Raw genomic sequence first — 22940 nt, 5'->3', positions numbered from 1 at the left:
ACCTCTTGTGTGTTTTTGTCTGCGCTTTGCCTCCAAAGGTCACGACATGTTTCACTTGGAGCCAGCTGACATCTGTGTGTGTGTGTGTGTGTGTGTGTGTGTGTGTGTGTGTGTGTGTGTGTGTGTGTGTGTGTGTGTGTGTGTTTGCGTGTGTATATTTGTCCACAACCATGTTTGTCTCTTGCATTTGTTTGGTTTTGTTGTGTGTGTGCGTGTGTTTGTGTGTGTACAAAGAAGATAACTGGAGCTCCTTAGTCAATTTGTTGGGAAAAGGCAAACAACGGTTCAGATTCTTAGATTCCTTCGAAAAGAAAATACCGTTTTTACTGTTGTACTTTTTTCCAGCATCGTAAAAGTTAAGAAATACTCTCGTTTACTGCAGTATTTGCTTATTTATTCATTGAAGTGCTCAACTTATTACCTCTGCCAAGCACAGTGCAGATGTTATGTTTTTGCTGGTGCTTAAAACTCTAACATTTCTGAATGGATTTGGCTGAAATCTTCAGGAATTCTTGGAAATTGGATATGGAAGAACTGATCAAATTTTAGGGGTGATCCAAAAATTTTTAAAAATCACCATTTTCCCTATAACTAATAATTATTACCTGCTACTACTGTCACATTCCAACATGAACCAATTCAACAATGTCAGAAAATTCATGCTGTTATCCACGGCATAAAAATTCCGGATTTTTTTTTTCTTCCGAGACGCAAAATGCCTATGATCTAAAGAGTTCAAACTCAACCGATTCAGACTGTTCCAAAGTCAAAATTCTCAAAGCATTTCTCAACTCATTGCTCTAGGTGTTAGCATGCTAATGTTAGCAATGTGTGTTAGCACATACTGGCATTTTTAGCTATTTTCATGGAACACTTAGCGCTAAAAAAATACATAATTTACATTGAAAAATACATCAATTCAAAAGTCATGATATGAAAAACTTAAAGTTATACATTTTGAAAATGGGAATAAATGACAACTATTATGGGAATAAAGTCATAATCTTACAAAATGAATAGTTACTAAGGTTATTTACGAAGAAAGAAGAAATATTTAAAATATATATATATATATATATATAATTTTTTTATATATTTTTTTAAACTTTCTTATATATATTTTTTTTTTATCTTTCTTATATATTTTTTTTTTTTAAATCTTAAATTATTTTTATTTTAGTCTTAACTATGCATATATATACATGCATATATATATATATACATGCATATATATATATATATATATATATATATATATATATATATATATATATATATATATATATATATATATATATATATATATATATATATATATACAGCAAAAAAATTTAAGAAAAGAGCAAAGACCAAAGTTCGTACTGGTAGTAAAGCCAAGATGCAATGTTTTCTTAAAAATGTATAACTTCTTAGCATATCTACTTCATAAAATGTACAAAATCAAAGTAGCCCTTTCATCCATTCATTTTTCAGTATGTGGTCCCCACCTATTTCTATACATTCTCTATTTTTTTCTCAACCGATTAGAAAAAGATGACACTTAAACACAGGAAGTGTGCAAAATCTAAATAACAAAATGTAAGCAAATATTGTGTGAAAATGTGAAAAGTATGATGTGAATTATCAGCACTATTTCTTTCAACTATTTAGTCTGACCTTGTTTAGTGGTTCTGGGCCACCACATGTTACCCAAGTTGGTGTAGTGCAGTTTGTTTTTAACATCCGAACAAAGTTACATTAAGAACACCACGTTCACACAATTCCGAAAAGGCTTAGGAAAAATTAGAGCCACTCCTTCTTCATATCCGATATTGATCAATCTAAATATAAAAAGCAAAGAATAATAGCTTGGGTGTATAAAAATGTGTCTCATTGAACATTTTAGTTGCCTGTATATTTTTTTCCCCTCAAGATGCCAACAATCTTTTTCCCCCCCCTAACCAAAATCCATTACTGCTCTGCAACCCAAAAGCAGCCTGATTCCATCAAACCCTCTGGGGGACTGAAGGAGAGATCCTGATAGAATTTTTTTCCAATGCAGGAGAGAAATGAAGAAGGCAGGAAAAGGGGCTTGAATGGTGGAGGCGGGTGCAGGTACAAATTTCCCCACTGAGGGACGAATAAAGGCATATCTTAAGCAAGGATGAAGCACAGAACGACTGTTTTAATCCTGGAGGTGTAGCCTGATGATGGACGGATGCAAGGTTTTTGGAAGTGGCCGGAAGGAGTATGATGAATGTCCCATGCTGACAGCAGAGCACATTAGTGATATGATGGAGAGATGGTTGAAACCCAGAAGATAAAGTAAAAAGTGTTCCCAGCTTTAGAGGAGGCTTAGCTGATGGAGGCGACAATAGGAGTGACTCACATTGCATTTGATTTCGTAATCTTCCTTTTATGCTCGCTTTTCGTGGTTCATAACATTCCAAAATAAGACAGATTTTTATTGCATTTCACAAAATATATTTTGATAAAGTCACATTATTCATTCGAAGATGCCTTCTAGCACTGCTAGCATGTTAACGCTAGCCTACTAGCATTTTTAGCTATTTTCATGGGTAGACTTGTATTCAGTATGAACACTTAGCGCTAAAAAAATACATAATTTACATTAAAAAAACCTAGAGTGACCACTTGATACCCAAATTATACCCAGTTCATTCGAAGATGCCTTATAGCACTGCTAGCATGTTAATGCTAGCCTACTAGCATTACAGCTAGGAGATCCGAATTCAATTCCAACCTCAGAGTTTGCATGTTCTCCCCGTGCATGCGTGGGTTTTCTCCGGGTACTCCGGTTTCCTCCCACATTCCAAAAACATGCTAGGTTAATTGGCGACTCCAAATTGTCCATAGGTATGAATGTGAGTGTGAATGGTTGTTTGTCTATATGTGCCCTGTGATTGGCTGGCGACCAGTCCAGGGTGTACCACGCCTCTCGTCCGAAGACAGCTGGGATAGGCTCCAGCGCGCCCCGATAAGGATAAGCAGTAGAATATGAATGAATGAATTATCTACAACCAATCTATAACCAAAGACAAAAATTCAGATTTCTGGAATTAATGATAAATAATAAAATAAATTGTCTTCTTCATTACTAAAATCAACTAATAAGAAAATAATTGTTTTCACAATGAAAAACCCGGGACATTTTCATCACTTTCTAAAATAATAATAATAATAATTCCAGAACAAGACGGGAAAGCAGGACATTTAAGGAAAACTGGGCGTTTTATCACCCAGGTCAAACATGAATTTCCAAAAATGTGTTTTTTGTATGATTGTGGTTTGGACAAAACACTGTCTCAGTTATTGTGCAGTTCTAATCGGGGTCGAAACCAGACTGCAGTTCAGCCTTGCAACAGATTTGAGTGATCGAATGCTTTGGAGTGATGTTGTCTTTTCCTAGATGAATCCCGGTTTTTACAGATGGCAGATAGCATGTACGGCAACATTTGCTGATGCCAACATTGCAGATCAGGTGGCCTTTGGTGGCAGTGGGTGGGGTTATGTTTTGGGCAGGTAAGTTATGGACAACAAACACCTGAGATCATCCAGAACCATCACCTCATGTTTACACCAAATAACACAAAAACCAGAAAGACCCAAACAGGAAACTGAGTTGAGGAGAAAGGGAAAGCCAATCTTTATACGCCGAGGTCACCACCAGTTTTTTTTGGGAGACGCATTCCCCTCTGAGAGCTTTTTTTTTTTTTCCGACCAGCCTAATCGATTCTGACCACAAATCTCATAACGTGCTTCAGTGAAGTCACAACGCTTGGCTGAGTGTAGCTCTCCATTACATCGCTAACTGGGCCAGCTAAGCAAAGGCCGAGTGCAATCTTTAAAGGACATTGATAGGTCCATTGATTGATAACCTGAGATCAGCGCAGAGTTTGGAAGTTTTAGTAAGTCTTATCCATTTCTGAAAATGTCTCCATTTTAGTTTCAGCAGTTACAAAGAGGCGCTCTTTCTTCTTGCAGGCTCGCTTTCCACTGAGGGACAGCATGAGATGATGGCGTCATGTACGGCTATTGTCCCCACCGGAATACTTCATCCGATCGGACTCTGTCGGGAATATCAGGTAGGTTGTGTAAGCCTATTGATGTTTGACAATCACCCGTTAACAAAATGGCCGTCAATCTGAGATTAAGTGCGAAGTTCTTACATGTTTATAGTGATGTCATCTTAAAGATAAGAGGTTCTTGCAATAAATGTTCAATTTTCAACTTCACCAGCTAAACAACTTCACACATTTAAGTTACATTAGCTCGTCGTTATATGTCGCAAAGACAATTGTTTTTATTCATTAAGCTTTGTAGAGGACAAAATGAGCTTTTCAAGTGCCAAAGTCAGTAAACAAGCGCACCTCATTTGTACTTTTAATGCACTGACTGCTTTAGTAAGCGTTACTATTTTACCGCTTTGTTAAAGTGGAGGATAAAAGTGAAGAGAAACCGGATGGTGAGAAGTTTCTCTCCACAATCCAGCCATCGCTGCGGGCATGAATTTTATCGAGCCATGTCACGTTCACACCGCCGACCACAACGGCAGGAAGACGATAGGATGAGTCAATTAATGTCCGATAATGATGTGGAGGGATAACATTGTTTCCCTAACCAGAACCACTAGCCGCCAGAAATTACAGTGCGGCACAGTGATAAAAAAAAAAAAAAAGTCGCAAGCTGAATTTTAAAACAGAAGAGAGGAGGGGGGGGGGGTTAAGTAAGTCCACTTTTTACTTTTCATTCATTTAACTGTCATGCCTAACAAGTAGCATGTCAATATAGCATGCATGTATTGAATATTACATGCAGACTATCAACTAACTAAATAACTAATAATTAGGAACCTCAGTTAGTGTATGCCAAGGTAAGGGTATTTTTTTGTTTATGCAAAATATGAATCATCACGGACGGCACGGCGGTCGAGTGGTTAGCTCGCAGACCTCCCAGCTAGGAGACCAGGGTTCAATTCCACCCTCGGCCATCTCTGTGCATGTTCTCCCCGTGCATGCGTGGGTTTTCTCCGGGTACTCCGGTTTCCTCCCACATTCCAAAAACATGCTAGGTTAATTGGTGACTCCAAATTGTCCATAGGTATGAATGTGAGTGTGAATGGTTGTTTGTCTATATGTACCCTGTGATTGGCTGGCGACCAGTCCAGGGTGTACCCCGCCTCTCGCCTGAAGACAGCTGGGATAGGCTCCAGCACCCTCCGCGACCCTCGTGAGGAAAAGCGGTAGCGGTCATCAGCAGTTGAGTCTGTCGTGCTTTGCTAATTTAGCTAATTTTTGGCCATTTGTATTGAGTTGTGAACGCCTATACAGTAGCTACACACAATAACCAGCACAGAAAGCTTTCTATAGATCTTCCAGAATCTGCACCTATTCAGCTGTAATTCTTTGGATTTTGTGCTTCCAGCGAAACCGGTCTTTTTTTTAATATATTCAACTTAAAGCCCGCCTCCTGGCACGCCCACTATGCTGTGGTTGGTCACACTGACAAATGCTTAAAAGGACTGCCAGCTGCGAACCCAACTTTATAGTTGATAAACGGGATAGGCGTTGTTAAAAAAACAGCGATGTATCTTTTTTAAATGTCCGTTTTTAACATACAACCATATGTGTTCCCAGATCCCGAATCCGATCCAACACAATCAATTCCAACATTTCTCAAGAAAAAACATTTCTTCAAGACAACACTCAATGGTAAGTAGCTTTAGCATTTTAGCATTAGAAATACACATTTATTGTCAACTTAACAAGGTTCTGCTGCATTTCAGACTAAAAGCACATTCACCATTCTTTGTCTGATCTCTGCTATTATCTTATTGGTTATGTTTGCCATATTTGTATCCTAATATGTCCCTAGCCTGTTCATTAAATGAAACCAACATAAAATAAAACGTTCCAATTCATTCCCATAATAGGGAGAGAAGAAGAGATTTAGAAAATGAAATGAAACTCTCCCCATTCCACTGTTATTTTTAGTTTAATATAAGAGGCGACGTGAATAAATAAAGTGAGGGAGTGATGATGAGTGATGATATAAGGAGAAGTGAGAGTGTGAATGTGTCTTAAGATTAGTCAGAGAAGAGAACAAAAAAAATGATTTTTTTTAATAAAGTTGCGTCCCATAGAGAAGGGACGGAAATATAATCAGCCAAGCAATTCTCTTCATAGATAAACACAACTTAAGATGACACCACCTGGAACAACTTTGTTTTATTTTTCTAAAATTTAATTTGACTCTCTGCGTGTGTAATATGGACAGCTCCCACAGGTAAATGAAGCTGGTGTGAGCTCCGGGTTTCATCCTAATGGCATGGCTGCGACTGCGAGTATTAGCAGTTTATCTTTTATAGACTATAAATCAGAGATATATAAATCATTTTGTCCATGTTTCAACAATGGAGGCAAATATTCAGAGCTGTGTTTCGGCCGTCTTCATCTTCCTAAACCACGAAATGACTTAAGATAGGAGAATCTGTTCATGATCAAATTTCTTCAAGGTTGGCAGGTCTGCAACGGTTAGTATACACGTATATTAAAGCTGCGAGGAGCGTTTAACGGGCCATTGCAGTCCCATGCAATTTGGGGTTCACACGAGTTGCCGAGTACTCGGGACACAGGACTCGATGCCAGAAGGACACAGAAGGAAATTGGAAATTTTCACATAATATTTTGCCACAAGGAGGTGCCATCTTAGTCAATGTACGTACATACACAGTCAGGAATTGGAGGGCGACCTAACCCACAAAAAAAAATTCCACCATGTAGAGGTGTCACTCTCCACTCAGCTCATGAAATAAGATGAAACATGATATGGGGGTCACAAGAACAACCAAGGGAACACCAAGGTATGTTGGATGGCAAGGTTTATATTGTAGCAATGCCATTGTTGACAGTCTGATTGGCTTTTGTCTGTCATGTTATCGCAAGACAACTTTTCTCTAAATGGGAACTATTGTCACGTTTTAATACACCCCTAATATGGAGGTGGTTATGGCAGTTTTGTTTTTGTTTTTTTGGAACATGGATCCTTGAGACTTTTTCGTGCATTCTGTCATGATTGTGATGATTTGTGAAACTGGTGGCAAGGGCAGTTTTGTCAAAATGGGGGTGCCACTGAACCAGTTTTGGGGGGTTTGGGACCCCTGAAATATATATATTTTTTTTTACATGAATTGACATGTTTGCAAATTCTGGCGAGTTTTGGAATGTGTGAGCATAATAATAATAATAATAATAATGACTCCAAATTGTCCATAGGTATGAATGTGAGTGTGAATGATTGTTTGTCTATATGTGCCCTGTGATTGGCTGGTGACCAGTCCAGGGTGTACCCCGCCTCTCGCCCAAAGACAGCTGGGATAGGCTCCAGCACCCCCCGCGACCCTTGTGAGGAAAAAGCGGTACAAAATGAATGAATGAATCAATAATACTAATAATAATAATAAACAGCAGTTTCAATAGGGTCCTAATGACTGCATGTCTAAAATAATGCCTCTGTAAACAAAAGTCAACAAACATTACCAGGCTGCAACAGAGCAAAGGCATTTGAAAACTTTTATAAGTTAGTGGCCTAACTTCGTAAACAATAGTTATTTATCTTGTTTTCCCATTCGACAACAGACTATGAAGTCGCTCTCACAGACTTTTTCCTGAGATGAGATTTAGATGGATTTTAGCCAGGCTCAACTTTTTTTCACAAAATCAATGTGGAAGGAAAAAAAAAAAACTCCTAACAACTCAACTTTGTCCTTTGTCTCCTCTCACCACATCGTCCCCACTGTGAAACGGTAGAAGTAAAAAAAGAAAAGACAAATTAGAGTTAATCATTTTTTAAGTCACTTGATGCTATTGTTGTTTTCTATACATTTGTTTACAAAAAATAACATATACATACATACATTTTGACTGATCCTTCAAGGCAAATAGACTATTGTGTTCTATGGCTATATAAACATGGAACCTACCAAAAGAAAGAATAGACTCTTGTCTTTCAACGGAAAAAACAAGTTTCTACCTTGTATTGTTTCTTTGTAATCAGCAGTAGAACATAGGTTCGTTTCAGGAAAATTTCAGTTGCTGACTAGCAAACGGACAAAACCATTTTTGAGGGAAGATAGTTTTTCTTTTGTGACCGCTCATGCAACTATAACTAACAGTTATTACTAACTGTGCTATATATATTACTATATTGACAGTTACTACAGTTACATGGTACCCATAATGTCATTGTATGGTCATATCACCTCGTACTTCGGTACGAGGTGTATTATTAAAAAAAAAAAAACACCTTAAACTGTATTATGGAAAGCAGGAAGTGAACAAATGTAACAGTTACTGATTGTAAAAGTACCAGATGGAGGGGTAGGATTTAATAAGCTTTGCTTCTTCCTACTCCTTTTGGACATGTGGAACTGTGAACTGATTATGTGATGCATTCAATTGTAATCTGATGCATGTTCAAATGAAATAAAACCATTACCATTACCATAACTATATAAACATAAACAACACAAAAAAGGCTTTTAACATAAAATAACAATTTATTTACAAACATAACAATGTGCACTATTTACAGTTTTCACATTTTGAACTGACCTATGTGTGTGCATGCGTTAAAATTTCCCTACAATGTGTAACCTTCACTTTTCCATGCTCTCCCACTTTCTCCAAACTTTTAAAAAATATGTACTTCTGCCACCTAGTGGCTGTTTTTTATGGCATTAAAATTGTTTTCAAGCCAAATCCATTGGTGGGGAGTTGCATCATCATCTCTTTTAGACTCTTGTGCTAAAAAAAACGTAAAAGACGTATAAATAAGTTGCGATCAGGCGTTTGAGTCAACTATATCTTTGGCATTGAATTAGTTACTGATGTCAAAGGAGTTGGGAGCACAAAATGCATTAGTAAGAAGAAAACAGATGTACAGGCGCATCTGAAGTTTGGCAATCAATATCTTAATGATGCTGACCATGTTTGGGAGAGATGAGATGTGGTCACATGAGACCAAAATATGCTTTTCGGTATTAAGTCAACTCAACGTATTTGGATGCAGAAAGATGAGTTAAATAAGAAAGTGGAAGCATTCTGTTTAGGGACTGTTTCTCTGACCAAAATCCCTTCCGAGATGCTCAACCCTGGTGACAAAACTATAACATTAGGATGAAATACTTATTATTTCTCTCAATCAGTTGCTAATTAATTTATAAGCTGATTATGTTTCTGGATTAATCATTACATTGTGTGTGTGTGTGCACGTCTCGCTCCTTCTTACAATAAAACTACTGAACTGTTCACATCTGGTAAAATCAGCAAGTCTGTGCAAGATTTAGGTTTATTTTCTTGTTCACAAATATTGTTGACTCCTCCCCACACACACACACACACACACACACACACACACACACATACATACACACACACACATGCACAATCTTCATTCAAGAAGCAATCTCTCTGAGGCAATTGGCCCTATCCTACCAGATGCTGCATCCTACTCCGCCCGATAACGGCTTGCTGATTGGCTGAGATGCCAGATGGCTAACGGTGATGGATAGTTTATTTACTAGGCTAAAAACAAGGCTGCGAGAAGATGATGTGGAGAAAAAGAAATATAAATCTCAAGGAGGGATGAGGATGCTGTCAATAGTTTCTATTTGTTTCCTTTTTTTTTTTTTTTTTTAAACCAAGCTTGAATTTGTTTGGTTATTTGTTGTTGTTGCTTACTTACTTGCTTTGGTTTCCTTGTCATGAGACTCTTGTGTCAGAAGTGTACTCACTTCTTATCAAAGAATGCTTCACTTCTTTTTACACTTGTATTGTATTGTATTGTATTGATATGTATTTTCATTCATTCATTAATTCATTTTCTACCGCTTTTTCCTCACGAGGGTCTCGGGGGTGCTGGAGCCTATCCTAGCTGTCTTCAGGCGAGAGGCGGGGTACACCCTGGACTGGTCGCCAGCCAATCACAGGGCACATATAGACAAACAACCATTCACACTCACATTCATACCTATGGACAATTTGGAGTCGCCAATTAACCTAGCATGTTTTTGGAATGTGGGAGGAAACCGGAGTACCCGGAGAAAACCCACGCATGCACGGGGAGAACATGCAAACTACACAGAGAGATGGCCAAGGGTGGAATTGAACCCTGGTCTCCTAGCTGTGAGGTCTGCGTGCTAACCACGCGACCACCGTGCCACCTGATATGTATTTATTTGTTTTAAATGTAAAAAGACTTTTTGCAATGGTTACAGTGCTGCCTAGAGGGCGCTAACTTTTGAAGGTTTTACAAATATTATATCCCGCCCCTTTTCCTGCTCTGTGCATGTAAGCTGCACCCGGACATTAGAGGCAGGTAGAACTTTCAGTGTTAGGGCAGACCTGCCAACATTTATCATACTCAACATGCAATTTGACTCGTGAAGAATAATTGAGAATCACTGCTTTAATGAAAAGACATTAAAGTGCAGTTTGAATTTGAGGCAGTGCAAAATAACACCAGTAGAAAATAAGTTTTGTGATCAGTTCAACAACAATATGTGCTTATTCACAAATGTGAAAAGTACTGGTAGGGGGGGTACAAAGGCTTTAAGTGCTTGCTATTATTATATTTGCATTAGTGAAACAAGGCATTAAAATCAAGCGAGTGCAATTGCTCTGATTCAACACTCAGAATGTAATTTTTTTTAATTATACAGTTCTTTTTTTTCAGAGCGAGTTTTACATATCTGACAGTTTCAACTGCTCACTTGCTTGCAGCCTTCTTCAGAGTGGTCACATGATAATAACTCTGGTCTGAAACTGGTTAGAATTTATTAATGATAGACCAAATGAGTAGGAAAGTAGGAAAGTTTACAGTAGTAGGAGAAGCATTTCTTCTATAGACCCCCCCTCTGCCTGGGTCAATCGATGGAATTGGGTATTGGCAGTGCCATCATACTGTACCTGGAAGTCTTCATTGTGGGTGGAATTCCCCCATTTAACTCAACGTGAGCGCTCGTTTTATGCTACGCTCTTCTCCAGTAGATATCGAGCTGTGTGGCTGACGGATGGCGCCTTAAGTTCACACTCGACGTCCATAAGCATATGTCACTCGTGGTGGTGTAGCAAGCGAATAGCACTGGCGCGAGGTGCGTTAAGGAACATGGAGTCATTACACTGAAAATGGCTCGCAACCAACTTTTGGGTTGCGACCCACCAGTTGAGAATCGTAGAGAAATGTAGAGTAGCCATATGCAGTAGTGATTTAACTCTACTATATAAAAGAAAGACAATAGCCACGTTTACATGGACCCAAATATTCCAATTCCATTCGGGTTATTTGCTCAAACGGAAAGAATGTAACCTTTGTATACACCTCATTCCGAAAGAAAAGTGCCAATCCGAATGAATATATAATCGGATTCACAGGGGTGGAATATTCCTTTCCCCAATCCGATTGAGGTATTTTGTTCCCGCTCAATCAGAAAGTTGTCAGACTGCGTTCTTCTTCGTGGTGTTTTTCTTCTTCTGTTGTTTATTGGCGGTTGGCAAGCAGCTTTCGTGTGCATTAGCGCCATCTGTGGAACAGAATCTAAACCCTTCTATACGCCATTCACAAGTCCAGTTTTATTAAAAAAGAAAATATATATCTATATAAAACATGTGCTGACCTTAATGATGAAATATTAGTAAGATTGAACTTTATATGGCGGCACGGTGGACGAGTGGTTAGTGCGCAGACCTCACAGCTAGGAGACCAGGGTTCAATTCCACCCTTGGCCATCTCTGCGTGGAGTTTGCATGTTCTCCCCGTGCATGCGTGGGTTTTCTCCGGGTACTCCGGTTTCCTCCCACATTCCAAAAACATGCTAGGCTAATTGGTGACTCCAAATTGTCCATAGGTATGAATGTGAGTGTGAATGGTTGTTTGTCTATATGTGCCCTGTGATTGGCTGGCGACCAGCCCAGGGTGTACCCCGCCTCTCGCCTGAAGACAACTGGGATAGGCTCCAGCACCCTCCGTGACCCTCGTGAGAAAAAAGCGGTAGAAAATGAATGAATGAATTAACTCTATTTTCCTGTTCCCGGGTGCGTTCTTTCAGCGAATGCTGAGATATGACGTAACACGCAGTTCGAGACGTTCTTCGATTTAAAAAAATGAAGGCGAGCAATCGGCACTGGACTGCTGCGGAACGTTTGTTTTTGATTCAAACTAAATTTCAAGACTGGAGTTATTCCAACAAGTGAAAGAAAAACTCGAAGTCGGTATCACGTGATGTTGGTGTTTACGCTTTACTGCACATGCCCCATTGACTATTCTGGTTGATTATAGCGGCGCATGTAGACACGTGATTGGAATATTCCTTTCCATGTATACCATTGCTTTCGGAAACGTCATTCAGAAAGATTCCATTCGGAAAGAGAAAAACTCCTCATGTAAACGTGGCTATTGTTGTCATGTCTTTGTCAACTTAGGGCACAAAAAACATGAAAAGCACTGATTATCCCTCACATACACACACAGGACCTGAGACAGTGACAGGACAGCATTACAAATCTGCTTCCCCTCTGCTGGGACCGGTATGAACGCGGCGGCTTGTCGACCTGTGTCTCCGTGGTCTCGGCCCGTCTCGGCCGCTCACACAGACCCGTCTGTGAAATTTAATTGGCTTCTTTCATGTTGCCACCAGGCTGACAGCTCAAAGCAATTACACACACACGGTCCCCAGCATGCCGCTGAGGAGCGCTTGATTCTTCTGGCAGCCTCACGTGAAGGGCACTTGTCATCTCTCACCTGAACAGGGGAGGGGCGCTTGTTTTGTTGACACTTGTGTTGCAAAGCGCACTGCAAGGGGGCGTTTTTTTTTCTTACAGGGTATTGCTGATTTGTGTAATTGGGTGTGCTGCACGCCGCTGTGAGGCATTTATGCTTGGCTGCAGCATGAAGGACTAGTTAAATGACTGACTGGGACATTGTATGTGACCTTGCCTATTGCTTTTAGTGAAATCGAATAAACAAGTACGCTCTCTGACCCCCCCACAACAGAGTTCCGAAGCCTTGTTTACCTTATGAACCATTCAGGTCAAATTTTTAGTAGTTGGATCGTTAAGATTTGTATTAAATGTAAAGATATAAGCATATTGAAGCATTCGTTCATTCATTCATTTTCTACCACTTTTTCCTCACGAGGATCGCGGGGGTGCTGGAGCCTATCCCAGCTGTCTTCAGGCGAGAGGCGGGGTACACCCTGGACTGGTCGCCAGCCAATCACTGAGCACATATAGACAAACAACCATTCACACTCACATTCATACCTATGGACAATTTGGAGTCAATTAACCTAGCATGTTTTTGGAATGTGGGAGGAAACCGGAGTACCCGGAGAAAACCCATGCATGCACGGGGAGAACATGCAAACTCCACAGGATGGAATTGAACTTGGGTCTCCTCTCTGTGAGACCTGCGCACTAACCCCTAACCCCCGCTGTGGAGCCCTTCAATCCAAACATTCATTCATTTTCTACCGCTTATCCTCACGAGGGTCATGGGGGAGCTGGAGCCTATCCCAGCTGTCTTCGGGCGAGAGGCGGGGTACACCCTGGACTGGTCGCCAGCCAATCACAGGGCACATATAGACAAACAACCATTCACACTCACATTCATACCTATGGACAATTTGGAGTCGCCAATTAACCTAGCATGTTTTTGGAATGTGGGAGGAAACCGGAGTACCCGGAGAAAACCCATGCATGCACGGGGAGAACATGCAAACTCCACACAGAGATGGCGGAGGGGGGAATTGAACCTTGGTCTCCTAGCTGTGAGGTCTGCGTGCTAACCAAAACATATTTTTAGAAATTATTTTTGGCAAAAAAACTAATCATATGATGTCAAGTGGACTAATAGCCAAATATTTATATCAGGGACTAAATATATACATGTATAAGACTTCTGGTAGGTCTGGTAGGCTTTGAGTTTTGGCCCCCCTGCTTTAAACTTTAAAATTAGGTCACATGAGAGGTGAGTACAAGCACCCTCTCCATTTTCTGTTCTACTGTGAACCTGTTCCAAAAAGAAAAGCCGGTCAACACAACAAGCGCCCCCTCACAGTAGGCTTGTAAGAGAGGCAGGCCTACACACTAGGAAACAAATAAATAAAATAAACAAGTGCGCTCAGCGGCACATGCTTGTAAATCAAGCGCCCCCCTCCCGACTAGTGATTGTGGACAACAATCACCCACGGAGGTCCCCCGTCTAAAAATGAAGGCGCTCTCGGAGGCTGAGTTGCAAGAAAGCAAGTGCACTTGTGTGATGTGTCGTTCCCGCTGCTTCCATACATCAAGCACCCCCCTCAGTCGTACCTGTGCAAAGATTACCGCCATATTTCACTTTAATGACGCCATGGCTTTTCTTCTTCTCCCCCTTTCTTATTGGACTCAAGCACTCTGCAGGAATTCTGCACATCCGAATATGAAGCCATCTGCTTCAATATGGTGGGCACGCAGAGCTCACAGCTAGGAGACGAGGGTTCAATTCCACCCTCGGTCATCTCTGTGTGGAGTTTGCATACGCAGTTTCCCGCCTCTCGCCTGAAGACAGCTGGGATAGGCTCCAGCACCCCCACGACCCTCGTGAGAATAAGTGGTAGAAAATGAATGAATGTCTCTGTTTTTGTTCACAGTCTCGGTTATAGTACAGCCAAAACAGTGTACTTAACAAACTAGCCCACGAAATCAGGTGCCTAAACAAAACATACAAAGCATACAATGGGCAGGGGATCCTTTAATCAACTTTATTTTGTTTGTGTGGATGATTTATTTATGATATAATATACACAGAAGAATGAACAACTGTATTTCTTTCCTTTCTTTTCCTAATAACCACAGTATTGCGTACACTGGTGAGGCATTCAAGAGCACTGCATATTTCTGAGTGTTAGATAAAAATGTGCTTTTGCAAGTTCCTGAATAACAAATCTAGTGAATGAGGTTCAGTGCTGTTTGTGAGAACACTTGTTGCTCTCTTGTGGTTTGCTAGTGTAGCTGGCACACGTTAGACTCCATCTTGTTGTTGTCGCTGCTAACACACTGCAGCCGGCAACTGAGCACGCTCTGCTCTCATGAGGAAACACTTCTCATCTCCTTCTCATTGGCTGTCATGTCCTCCACTCCTTCTCTCTCTCTCTCGCTCTCGTCTTCAGGGGTCCCCTCATCACGTTGACCTCTGGGCTAGCTAATCACGGGGTCATTAGACCGCCATTTGTCAGCGAGCAGACATGAAGGAGTTTAAGGTCACCACTTATCTACTGGCCTCCATCTCCTTTGTTTTCAATTGTTTCTCCATCACTATTGCCATCTCCATGCACCCTCATCTCTCTGTCGGTCGGCCTCAAGGCCTCCTCTCATCTTTGGTCGCTCTCGTTTTTTTCCCAAAGTGCTGATGGTCACAAAACTACAAGCAAGGCCGGAAGAAGGGCAATCCGGGAAGAGAGATGAGATGGAGCGACGTGTTTAGAAAGTGAAAGATGGATGAGGGGGGCAGAGGGCAGGGAATGCTGGGAGAGCGTTTCACGGGAAAAAAAAAAACTCGATCACCGTGGTGAAATGTCTGAGACAGAAAAGAGAAGGACACAATGTGACCTGACCTCCTTCTCAGCTCTTCATCTGAAACACTCAAACAAATTTCTGCTCTGTTAGTGCAAGAACTCTATTGATTTTGACCATTCAGATGTTATAAAAGGGACCAATTTCATCCCATTTAAGACAAACTTGGTCTCACCTTATTGGGCGTGTGCATGAGATTTTGTTCTCTAACTGGATCAGGAGACTACCGAGTAAAAAGCATGCATGGACATTAGCGACACAGGTGCTATTAGCCAAGCTGCTACATGCATGCTAATCCAGGCATACAGTGTAACACTGGTTAGCATTATTAATCCATTCCAGACTGTCCGATTCAAACCAAAATGTATGCTAACTCAATCAGTGTTAGCTTTGAGTTTTGTAAATGTAATCGGGTTTCTCACATTCTTTACCTTCTGTGTTAATTAGCAAATAAAAACTGCTGATGACATCACATATGGGTGACGGATCCGTTACACCCCTTATGCACAGGCTACAGGATCTCTGACGTCATACATAACCAATCTATTAAGCTAACTTGTTAGCCTCTAATTAAATTATTCAAAAGATAAAGTAAGAAGGAAAAAATGTACCACTTCCACATGGAATGGGAGGAGAACTTTTTTTTCAGTCCATCATGTCAGACTCTGCATCCATGAGCTTTGAGTTTTGTAAATGTAATCGGGTTTCTCACATTCTTTATCTTCTGTGTTAATTAGCAAATAAAAACTGCTGATGACATCACAGATGGGTGACGGATGCGGGACACCCCTTATGCACAGGCTCCAGGATCTCTGACGTGATACATAACCATTCTATTGAGCTACCTTGTTAGCCTCCAATTAAATTATTCTAAACTTGAGATAAAGTAAGAAGACAAAAATTTACCACTTCCGCATGGAATGGGAGGAGAACGTTTTTTTCAGTCCATCATGTCAGACTCTGCATCCATGAGCTTTGAGTTTTGTAAATGTAATCGGGTTTCTCACATTCTTTATCTTCTGTGTTAATTAGCAAATAACAACTGCTGATGACATCACAGATGGGTGACGGATCCGGGACACCCCTTATGCACAGGCTACAGGATCTCTGACGTGATACATAACCAATCTATTGAGCTAACTTGTTAGCCTCCAATTAAATTATTCTAAACTTAAGATAAAATAAGAAGGCAAAAATGTACCACTTCCGCATGGAATGGGAGGAGAACTTTTTTTTCAGTACATCATGTCAGACTCTGCATCCATGGGCAAGTAAGGCATGTCTCATCAAAAGTCCAAAGTGCAGCTCGAGAGTCATTTTGGGCCCGCAGCTCATTTTTTATTCACCCTCGACATATTGTAAAAATAAAATGTAATCATTACAGGTCAGCTATATTATTGAAGATATTACACTATTTTTCTTTGTCAGCTACTGCATGTATAACACAAAGCAAAGATGTTTTGTTCAAAAAAATAGCTTAGTATTCTGTATAATGACCTTCATTCAATTGGTTTTAACATCTTTACTGTACAAAATGTATCAAGGCGCCCCCCCACCCACAAGATTATGTTGCATGTAAAGGCTGCAGTGTTGACAAAATGGAGTAAACTATTTAGCAGTGGAGTGGGCGTCTAGAATTATATCAGCAGCTGTGCAGCTATATGAAGTGTGTTTTAACCTTGCTGCTGGTGAGATCTCGACAGGTTATTTTGTTCACTCTGAGAGCTGTCGAACAGTGCAGTGTCACACTCCAGCTTCTATATGGACGCCGCTTTCAAGTGTTGCATCAATGGCATGCTGGAGTTGGGAGGGAGTTGGTGGATGGTGGGGGGCAGAGTGGCTGGAAAAAGAGGATGGGAAAGAAATAAGTGAAGAGAGTGAGGTCACGCTGCCATCTCTGGTGTTAATGGCGAGCATGCGAGGCTGGAGATGGATGGTGAGGCAGCCGTAAATGAGTGTGACAAACACAACAGGTTGTCAGCAACAATCTCAGATGACGTTTATATATGTGTGTTTGTGTGTGCGATTCAGGAGAATTCACAAAATTGGTGTCAACATCCACATATACACACAAAAAAACACATACAGAGGCTGATGAGTCCTTGGTGAGATGCGGCAGATGGCCTCAATCGTGACCTTAGTTTATGCCCATTATTATCCATGCCGCACACATGTGTTGGTCTCGGGAGGTGTTGTGTGTTTGTGTGTGTGTGTGTGTGTGTGTGAGGGGTGTCACATTCTGTCATTTTGTGTATTATGATGTGACCAATCACGTAAATTTCACTTTAATAAAGTGAAATAGAATCTGAAATAGAATTCTACACACTGCATAAGTTAAACTATTCATTCATTTTCTACCGCTTATCCTCACGAATGTTGAGGCGGTGCTGGAGCCTATCACAGCTTTGGGCGAGAGGCGGGGTACACCCTGGACTGGTCGCCAGCCAATCACAGGGCACATATAGACAAACAACCATTCACACTCACATTCATACCTATGGACAATTTGGAGTCGCTAATTAACCTAGCATGTTTTTGGAATGTGGGAGGAAACCGGAGTACCCGGAGAAAACCCACGCATGCACGGGGAGAACATGCAAACTCTACACAGAGATGGCCGAGAGTGGAATTGAACTCGGGTCTCTAATAGAAAAACGATATAAAGGTAATAATAAACATAATTGTTTGCATATACGTTAGCTTTTCCAATAAATAAATCAACAAATATAGGATTAGACATTCATTCATTCATTTTCTACCGCTTATCCTCACGAATGTTGAGGCGGTGCTGGAGCCTATCACAGCTGTCTTTGGGCGAGAGGCGGGATACACCCTGTACTGGTCGCCAGCCAATCACAGGGCACATATAGACAAACAACCATTCACACTCACATTCATACCTATGGACAATTTGGAGTCGCTAATTAACCTAGCATGTTTTTGGAATGTGGGAGGAAACGGGAGTACTCGGAGTAAACCCACGTATATGCAAACTCCACACAGAGCTGGCCGAGGATGGAATCGAACTCGTGTCTCCTAGCTGTGTAGCCTGCGCACTAACCACTTGCTACTGTGCATCCCTAAGTTAAACTAATTCACTGCAAATATGCAAGACACATTCTGAACATGTTCCACAAGCATGGCTGACATGCGGCAACATCTGTTAATGAAAGAGTCCCCTTGCATGAGCACAACCACGTTCTCGCAGTGCAGCTCCATCATCCATGCAAGCGGACGTTGCCAGTACGTGAGCTACGTCGGTTTGTCTCTCTTGAAAGTGCATTGTCGAGAGAGAAAGCTGAGACATCTCATCTTATATCAAGTGTCAGCTCGGCCTTCATGAAGCAAGACTGATGCAAACAGCTCGCCGCCCGGCCCACCTGGGTGTCGTCGTACATGATGAAAAGCCTCTCCTCTCTCCTCCTTTTAACTACCTTCTTTCTTTTTAGCTCCCTACCCTGCTCTCTTCTATTCCTCTCACATTGATTCACTTGATCCCACTTGCTTTTTCTCTCTCAAAACCCCCCCGCCCCCCATCCTCCTGTACTCACTGATGCTAATCTCCCCATAGTAAAGTAGCGTCAGACTTTGATCGCCTGCCAGCTTCTATGCAGCTCACGGGATCGCTTCCGCGAATACTCCGCAGACTTTGTGAGTACTACGGTGACGCGCGTGTATAACTGACGTCTCACGTCGGCACGCTTCATGGCGAGATGGCGGAAGGCAAAAAAAAAAAAAAAAAAAAGACAGAAGTTAAAATGCTGACTGAATAAGATGAGGCAACAATTAGCATTCCATTGCAGGTGAACATCCTCTGGAACTCCCATCCGTCTCCCCCGGTTACAGCATCCCATGATACATCCTCAAAGTGTCATGCTGCAGATCCCACAAGCAAACCCACTTTCCATGTGTTTTGTTTGTTAGCAGCATTACACACAACTGACATAATGCATGTCGTCCAATGTGTACCATTTGGTACTGATTCAAATGTCGATGAGTTGACTGTAAACAAGCCAACAAAGCCATCATTTCCCGGTCTAATCCGACTGTAACCACATTTAATCAAGAAAACATCAGACGTTGGGAGCCTTTAAAACATTTATTCACTTGTTTTTCATTTAGCACCAGAGGATTATCAATCACACACACACACACACACACACACACAGAGGGCCGCTCGCTGTTGGCTGTCGGCCGAATTGCAGAGGAAATTTTAAAAGACTGTTGGCATCCAGCAGAGTTTTTCTTTTAGTACACACTCTCATTCATGGGCACACATTTGGCGTCTGGTTGGGAGCTGTCATGTAACATGAGGATAAAGAGTGTAAGCACAGTCTCCTATTCTATTGACACCTACACACACACAAGGTGACATTATGACCAAATATTAAAATTAGGACAATTTTTTTCTTTATTACAAACATGAAAAACATCAAAAGCACCACAAACCAACGAAAATCAATACAAAAAAAATATATATATATATATATATATATATATATATATATATATATATATATATATATATCAATACAAATAAAAATATATCAATACAAATAAAAATATATATATATATATTTATTTGTATTGATTTTGGTTGGTTTGTGGTGCTTTTGATGTTTTTCATGTTTGTAATAAAGAAAAAAAATTTTAACATTTGGTCATAATGTCGCCTCAAGTGTGTGTGTGTGTGTGTGTAGGTGTCAGTAGAATAGGAGACTGTGCTTATACTCTTTATCCTCATGTTACATATATATATATATATATATATATATACATACATACATATATATATATATATATAAACGTACACATGTTCGAAAGGGGGCGGCACGGCGGTCTAATTGGTAATTGGTGACTCCAAATTGTCCATAGGTATGAATGTGAGTGTGAATGGTTGTTTGTCTATATGTGCCCTGTGATTGGCTGGCGACCAGTCCAGGGTGTACCCCGCCTCACACCCGAAGACAGCTGGGATAGGCTCCAGCACCCCCGTGACCCTCATGAGGAAAAGCGGTAGAAAATGAATGAATGAATGAATGTTCGAAAGGGAGTGGAAAAAAGTCTTAGACTTATCTAGACTTTTCATTGGTCATTGAAGTTCTTACTGTTGTCACAGTCCCCTACTACACACACAGCGATAGACTTGTCAGTTAGCCTGATGTACAACATACAAAGACACACACGGACCAGCAAAGGTGTTAAATACCTGTCCGTTAAATACCTGTCCAATGCTCAGAGGACAAACCTGCACACACACACACACACACACAGATTGATTGCATGAGCGAGAGAAGGCTGGCATCAGAGATCACTTGGGAGACACAACACACATACACACACATTCACACACAGATGGTGGGAAGAACCAGAGCAGAGCAATCTGGAATGCAATCCCCACGGTCTTATAACCACACACACACACACACACACACACACAGGTGGGTGAGCTAGCAGTCCCTGATTTCTCATTACTGCAGATGGATAGATGGGTGCAAGCAGGGTGGATTGAAAGTGAAAAGGAGATAGGAGTGAGAGGAAGGACGTAAGGGAGCGAGGAAGGAAGGAGGCGAGCTGCAAGAAAGCAAAGCAGGTTATGGAGAAGGAGGGATGAGAGGATAATGTGAGATTGTGTTGAGAGCTATATTAGACAGTGCAGGGTGTCTGGCTATGTGGCGGGGGAAATTGGAGGGGGTGTGTGTGTGGCTGTGGTGGTGGAAATTGGTGTCGGCAGGAACCCAAATGGCTGTTTTCCTGCCTGACAGGAGATAAGAGAGAAAAAATATATATAAACAAGGTGGCAAGATAGCAAAGAGAGGATGAGGAGGAAGTGTGGACGTGATGTGGGTGTGAACGTCCTAAACGTTCAGACAGTTTCCAGTTGGATCAGATGGGAACTCCTTCAAGCCACCGACACACCCAATCAATGTCTTATTATCGATGTTTTTTTCCAGCCGATTGAGCGCCTTGAATCAATGAGAAGACGCTCTGATTGGCTGACCTGCTTCACGACCACCCAAAAACTCTGCAACTCCTTACACCTACAGTACTTTCATGTAATGAAGTTTAAAAGGTTCTGTAGGAATGTTGTGCAGAACAATGCTGTTGGCCCGTAAGAACTAGTTACATTGGAAGAATACACTGTGCGGCTCACGCTGTCGTGACCATCATTAAAGGGGACCTAAAAAAAAGGGGGGACCTATGGTACGTTTTCCACTTTTCTGACCTTAGAATGTTGTATTCTTGTGTTAAACGATGCCAAAGTTTCAGATAATGAGGTTTCCGCATTTGGAAGTGCACCCTGAAAAAAGTTTGGGGTGGCTCGAAACACACTGTTTCAGAGGGCGTTGCAAAACTGTTCCTTTGTGATGTCACAGAGGAGCGGGCCTCCTTATGGGTGTGGCTGTGTATGTGATACACTCTCTGCCTTCCGAGCAAGCGTGCTGCTTCTTTGTTTAAGTTGCTAGCAATGGCTCTTAAAAAGTGTTTCTTTGGGTGTAAGGGAATGTTTACTATTCACCTCGTACTTCGGTACGTGACAAAATATAAAACAACATAAAAAATAATAAAAAATTTAAATTTTTTTTTTTTTACTATATTAGGAAAGCAGGAAGTGAACAAAATACAAGGATGCTAAATGGATAAAAGGATGAAGAGTCTTGAACCAGTCATGATGTGCTATACATATCACTATATTGACACTTACTATGATGCAGATTATTATCGATTGTATGGTCATATCACCTCGTACTTTGGTACGTGACAAAAAAAAACACAACTTAAACTATATTGGGAAAGCAGGAAGTGAACAAATGTAACCGTTACTACAACCGTTGGCTGTACAAACCGTTACAAACTACAAGATGGAGGGGTAGGATTTAATAAGCTTTGCTTCTACCTACTCCTTTTGGACATGTGGAACTGTGAACTGATTATGTGATGCATTCAATTGTAATCTGATGCATATTCAAATGAAATAAAACCATTACCATTACGATTCCTAAAGACGCCGCCATCAGGCACAAGTGGTTGGGATTCCTGATTCCGTACCAGCAAAAGAATGCATTTTAATCTGTCAACAGCTCTACCGTAGTTTTTTAAATGGTAGTCCCGGATAAAACATGTAATGACCACATTAGACGATACAGATGCTGTAGAAAGCGCTAAAATGCTAAAGCTACTTAACATTGAGAGATGTCTTGACGTAAGCTCTACTTCCGGATCGAACTCAGGATCCAACACATATCATCACCGTTTATTATCAGGTGGTCTGTGGGTGGAATAAATTAAGAGACCGTTTTTGCGAGAACCACGAAATCCAAGGACATACTG

The 22940-nt window shown here is 41.0% G+C and overlaps 1 protein-coding gene across 10 annotated transcripts in view; it reads left to right on the top strand.

The window, feature by feature from the left end:
- The window catches only part of mcm8 (minichromosome maintenance 8 homologous recombination repair factor), a 409889-nt gene that overhangs the window by 365711 nt on the left and 21238 nt on the right, over positions 1 to 22940 (top strand). For 6 of the 10 annotated variants that reach the window (XM_058059051.1, XM_058059053.1, XM_058059049.1 and 3 more), the window contains 3 exons: positions 2042 to 2094; positions 3985 to 4085; positions 5637 to 5711. The gene's annotated coding sequence lies outside the window, so the exon portion shown is untranslated. Of the gene's footprint in view, positions 1 to 2041; positions 2095 to 3786; positions 3909 to 3984; positions 4086 to 5636; positions 5712 to 22940 lie in introns of those variants that run through there. The other 4 variants (XM_058059057.1, XM_058059050.1, XM_058059052.1 and 1 more) reach the window with 4 other exon arrangements.

Source organism: Doryrhamphus excisus, chromosome 20 (genome assembly GCF_030265055.1).
Source record: "Doryrhamphus excisus isolate RoL2022-K1 chromosome 20, RoL_Dexc_1.0, whole genome shotgun sequence".
Classification (NCBI taxonomy): domain Eukaryota; kingdom Metazoa; phylum Chordata; class Actinopteri; order Syngnathiformes; family Syngnathidae; genus Doryrhamphus; species Doryrhamphus excisus.
Note: the sequence above shows the minus strand (reverse complement) of the source record. Positions and strands in the feature narration are given on the sequence as shown.